The following is a 5,807-nucleotide window of genomic DNA, read 5'->3' as shown; positions in this document are numbered from 1 at the left end:
GTCTTGATGTCCCAGTCAGATTTTTTTTTTTACCATGTAAGTTCACTGAGAACAGGTTCTCATTTACAGCAACAACCTGGGGAATAGTTACAGGGGAGTGGAGGGGGATGAATGAGCTAATTGTAAACTAGGGATGATTAGGTGACCATGATGGTGTGAAGGACAGATTTGGAATTTAGCCAGGACACCAGGGTTAACACCCCGACTCTTACAATAATTGCCATGGGATCTTTAATGACCACAGAGAGTCAGGACACCTATTTAACGTCCCATCCAAAAGACAGCACCCTACACAGAGCAGTGTCACTGCCCTGTGGAATTAGGATATTTTAGATTTTTTTGGGACCAGAGGAAAGAGTGCCTCCTACTGGCCCTCCAACACCACATCCAGCAGCATCTGGTCTCCCATCCAGGGACTGACCAGGACCAAACCTACTTAGCTTCAGAAGCAAGCCAGCAGTGGGATGCAGGGTGGTGTGCTGCTGGCATGTCAGGTGGTTTGTCCAAAAGTCATGCTGTCAAAAACCAGGTAGTTAGTCATAGGGCAACTGAAGGAAGAAATGCTCCCAACAAGCATTTATAAGCCTAGAAAAAGGACTTGGTTTTACACCGGGCTCAATATTAATTCAACAAAGTAACTTGTCCATCAGAACACATTAAATCATGTATTTTCTCTTGATTTTGGTGTATTGACCACTCTGCACTTGCTAGTAAGCTCTGGACAAATCATAGGTCTACATGAACCGGTAACCTTTTTTAATTTCAATCACAAATTATGGACTGAAATAGCACAAAACAGAATATTTGGCATAGTTAAAGGATCTGTACTGTGAAGAGGGCTGGGTGTTTAGGGAGGTTAGCTGAGCTGAGCAGAGCTGAGTGTAAAGGCATGTGTCGTGCAGTAACAGCTCCTCACAGATGGAGTTTGGTTGATGCTCTGTGTACTTTTGATTGCCCAGACCCCTGGACAGCAAGTTGTTTGGTTGATCACACAACTTACTCTCTGAACATGGGGGGACACTGAGATCTATCACACACTATTGCCCCATCCCACACATTATTTTTTTAAACCTTTATTTAACTAGGCAAGTCAGATAAGAACAAATTCTTATTTACAATGACGCCTACCCCGGCCAAACCCGGATAAACGCTGGGCCAATTGTGAACCGCCCTATGGGACTCCCAATCGTGGCCGAATGTAATACAGCCTGGATAATCTTACCGGTGGATAATTATTACCAGCTTCAGGTAGGAACATTTTCTCTCCCAATCTGGGGTTCAATATGACATCCCATAAGTGATGTGTTTTTGTTATATTTCATTTTGTTGCATGACATCAAGTGTAATCAGCATGGTTTACTAATAATTTGTTATCACAGCCAAAACTCAGAGTATCAATCGTTTGCCTGCCGACAGAACTTAGCACCTTTGAACAGAGTGTTGGCAGTCAATCTCTTTTGTGTTCACATAGCAAAGACCTTGAAGCCGTTAGCCACAGCCTTGTTAACATACTCCAAACAAGAAGGTGGCAGTAGCGTTGTATGGGAACGCATGTCCATGCGTGTTACTTAGCCTTAGTTTATGGTCTAGATTCCAATGTTAGCTAGCCCTAGCTGCTAATGTTCCCTGGTCTAGATTCCAATGTTAGCTAGCCCTAGCTGCTAATGTTCCCTGGTCTAGATTCCAATGTTAGCTAGCCCTAGCTGCTAATGTTCCCTGGTCTAGATTCCAATGTTAGCTAGCCCTAGCTGCTAATGTTCCCTGATCTAGATTCCAATGTTAGCTAGCCCTAGCTGCTAATGTTCCCTGGTCTAGATTCCAATGTTAGCTAGCCCTAGCTGCTAATGTTCCCTGGTCTAGATTCCAATGTTAGCTAGCCCTAGCTGCTAATGTTCCCTGGTCTAGATTCCAATGTTAGCTAGCCCTAGCTGCTAATGTTCCCTGGTCTAGATTCCAATGTTAGCTAGCCCTAGCTGCTAATGTTCCCTGGTCTAGATTCCAATGTTAGCTAGCCCTAGCTGCTAATGTTCCCTGGTCTAGATTCCAATGTTAGCTAGCCCTAGCTGCTAATGTTCCCTTGTTGATAAAGCAAATCACACACACACATGGTTAGCAGATGTTAATGTGAGTGTAGAGAAATGCTTGTGCTTCTAGTTCCGACAGTGCAGTAATATCTAACAAGTAATCTAACAATTCCCAACAACTACCTAATACACACAAATCTAAGGGGTTGAATGAGAATATGTACGTATAAGTATATGGATGAGCGATGGCCGAGCGGCATAGGCAAGATGCAGTAGATGGTATAAAATACAGTATGTACATGTGATATGGGTAATGTAAAATATGTAAACATTACTAAAGTAGCATTATTTAAAGTGGTATTGTTTAAAGTGACTAGTGATCCATTTATTAAAGTGGCCAGTGATTGGGTCTCAATGTAGCCAGCAGCCTCTCTGAGTTAGTGAATGCTGTTTAGCAGTCTGATGACCTTGAGATAGAAGCTGTTTTTCAATCTCTCGGTCCCAGCTTTGATGCACCTGTGCTGACCTCGCCACCTGTACTGACAACTAGCCATATGGCCATAGCTAGATAACTACCTAGCAAGACTACGAAGAAACAAATAAATTCACTCTCTATAATCCCATACTGCCAGTGCCAGCCCATAGCCAAATGTTTAGCCAGCTAACTTTAACATATTTGCTAACTAGCACAACTTAGCTAGCTAGCTAAGGACATTGCACTAACTTGGCAGCTAACACAAGGAGCTGTTTAATGGACACTAATCCATTGTGATTTAATTATAATGGCAATACTAGCTACAGTGGTTAGCTAGCTTGGAGGAAGTATTTAGTGTTGTGCGTATTGTGTCTGTGCACTTAGCTACAATAACCAGTCTTAGTCTCCAGCAGGGTTCTGTCCACAATAACCAGACTGTCTCCAGCAGGGTTCTGTCCACAATAACCAGACTGTCTCCAGCTGAGTTCTGTCCACAATAACCAGACTGTCTCCAGCTGAGTTCTGTCCACAATAACCAGACTGTCTCCAGCTGAGTTCTGTCCACAATAACCAGACTGTCTCCAGCTGAGTTCTGTCCACAATAACCAGACTGTCTCCAGCAGGGTTCTGTCCACAATAACCAGACTGTCTCCAGCAGGGTTCTGTCCACAATAACCAGACTGTCTCCAGCAGAGTTCTGTCCACAATAACCAGACTGTCTCCAGCAGGGTTCTGTCCACAATAACCAGACTGTCTCCAGCAGAGTTCTGTCCACAATAACCAGACTGTCTCCAGCAGAGTTCTGTCCACAATAACCAGACTGTCTCCAGCAGAGTTCTGTCCACAATAACCAGACTGTCTCCAGCTGAGTTCTGTCCACAATAACCAGGCTGTCTCCAGCAGGGTTCTGTCCACAATAACCAGACTGTCTCCAGCAGAGTTCTGTTCACAATAACCAGACTGTCTCCAGCAGGGTTCTGTCCGTATTAACCAGACTGTCTCCAGCAGGGTCCATATATAAAAACATATGACAAAACTCCTCTAGATGGAGCTCTTGCCCATGAAAAGTAAGGATTTGTGGCTGGAGTATTATCACTGGCTTAAAGCCACACTATGTAAAGGTGTGCTTTTCATGCCAACAAACAGTTGGCCACCAATAATAATGGATTAATTTAAGCATCTCATAAGATGTTAATATTGTACCTTTATTTAACTAGGCATGTCAGTTAAGAACAAATTCTTATTTACAATGACAGCCTAGACCAGACGATGCTGAGCCAATTGTCCCCCTGCCCTATGGGACTCCCAATCACAGCCGGTTGTGATACAGCCTGGATTCGAACCAGGGTGTCTGTAGTGATGCCTCAAGATGCAGTGCCACTCAGGAGCCCCTACATAATAGTAACCTAATAGGATCGTAGGTAAGGTCAATCTTTTTTTTCAGAATCAATTGACATTTCATTCGTTAAACTTATACTGGAAATGTTACAGAATGTGGCTTTAACCCAAAACAATATTCCTGGTTGCTTAATTATTTGCCCTTTATTAATTCTTAAAATTCACCTTAAAACTGAAAACAGAATAGGCTGTATGTTGACCACTTTACTCCATGCTTCTCAGTATTCAGGTCATGATCTGGATGGGAAGAGCGGTCACACCCATCAACTGTCTGTCTGTCTGTCTGTCTGTCTGTCTGTCTGTCTGTCTGTCTGTCTGTCTGTCTGTCTGTCTGTCTGTCTGTCTGTCTGTCTGTCTGTCTGTCTGTCTGTCTGTCTGTCTGTCTGTCTGTCTGTCTGTCTGTCTGTCTGTCTGTCTGTCTGTCTGTCTGTCTGTCTGTCTGTCTGTCTGTCTGTCTGTCTGTCTGTCTGTCTGTCACAGCAGAAGCAGAGGACGAGTTTTGACCTTGTCCTGGGAAATCGCAGCAGTGGTTCCGAGAGGGAAGCCTGCTATAAAGCATGGCCAACCTGGCTTTGGGCAGACGGACATGGGCAAGTGGAAACTGTGAGGAAATGGAGCATCAGAGCAGGGAAAGCAGGGAGTGAATTTAGTCACCGTCTACCACCCCTTCACATGCGATTACAAAGCCAAGCCCGCACGTCAGTGTTGACCACAATCTCTCTCCCAGGAATTTAGGAAAATAACAATTCCTAGCATCTGTTTCCTGTCCTATTGCATGGAGGAAATGGGTGTAAATCACACCAAATAAAAATAGAATCAGCTTTATTGGGATCTAAGGGTAGCAATTGTGGCTTTGTTTTTTGGGCCTATGTGTGTGTGTTTGTGTGTGATCTGCTCTAAAATGTAGGCCTACCTGGCTGAGAGCTACTGACGAGCGACAAGCTGCAGACAATTAGACAAGCTTTAGGCAAACCGTACATGGTTTTATTTTAAGTGCCTCGTATGAAGGCATCATAAAGCATTCACATAGGCTTCTCATAAAGCATTCATATAGGCGTCATAAAGCATTCATATAAGCTTTATAAGCACTGCTTTAATGGGTCACAAATCATCTGTAAGCGTATTTCATGCTCTATAAATGTTTAATAAATGTGAACAAATAAATCGTTGTCTATTTCCTAATTAGGAGAACAATACAATGCAGCTTTTCACACCGTATAATTTTATGACTTAATCCAGGGTTAGAGCCTCTTTAGTCCAGGGTTAGAGCCTCTTTAGTCCAGGGTTAGAGCCTCTTTAGTCCAGGGTTAGAGCCTCTTTAGTCCAGGGTTAGAGCCTCTTTAATCCAGGGTTAGAGCCTTTTTAGTCCAGGGTTAGAGCCTCTTTAATCCAGGGTTAGAGCCTTTTTAGTCCAGGGTTAGAGCCTCTTTAGTCCAGGGTTAGAGCCTTTTTAGTCCAGGGTTAGAGCCCCTTTAATCCAGGGTTAGAGCCTTTTTAGTCCAGGGTTAGAGCCTCTTTAATCCAGGGTTAGAGCCTTTTTAGTCCAGGGTTAGAGCCTCTTTAATCCAGGGTTAGAGCCTTTTTAGTCCAGGGTTAGAGCCTCTTTAGTCCAGGGTTAGAGACACTTTAGTCCAGGGTTAGAGCCTCTTTAGTCCAGGGTTAGAGCCTCTTTAGTCCAAGGTTAGAGACACTTTAGTCCAGGGTTAGAGCCTCTTTAGTCCAGGGTTAGAGCCTCTTTAGTCCAGGGTTAGAGACACTTTAGTCCAGGGTTAGCGACACTTTAGTCCAGGGTTAGAGCCACTTTAGTCCAGGGTTAGAGCCTCTTTAGTCCAGGGTTAGAGCCTCTAGTCCAGGGTTAGAGCCTCTTTAGTGCAGGACAAAGCAACATTTCCCACAATTGGCAGACAGAT

The 5,807-nt window shown here is 43.9% G+C and overlaps 1 long non-coding RNA gene across 1 annotated transcript; it reads left to right on the top strand.

Moving 5' to 3' along the window:
* Positions 1–1,154: 1,154 nt before the first annotated feature.
* On the top strand, positions 1,155–5,045 carry LOC139538202 (uncharacterized). The gene is made up of 3 exons (XR_011667692.1): positions 1,155–1,248; positions 3,756–3,920; positions 4,120–5,045. It is a non-coding gene; the product is annotated as an uncharacterized lncRNA (long non-coding RNA).
* The last annotated feature ends 762 nt before the right edge of the window (positions 5,046–5,807 follow it).

The sequence above is a fragment of the Salvelinus alpinus genome, chromosome 14 (genome assembly GCF_045679555.1).
Source record: "Salvelinus alpinus chromosome 14, SLU_Salpinus.1, whole genome shotgun sequence".
Classification (NCBI taxonomy): Eukaryota; Metazoa; Chordata; class Actinopteri; order Salmoniformes; family Salmonidae; genus Salvelinus; species Salvelinus alpinus.
The sequence above is the reverse complement of the archived record's forward strand: the minus strand, read 5'-3'. Positions and strand labels throughout refer to the sequence as shown.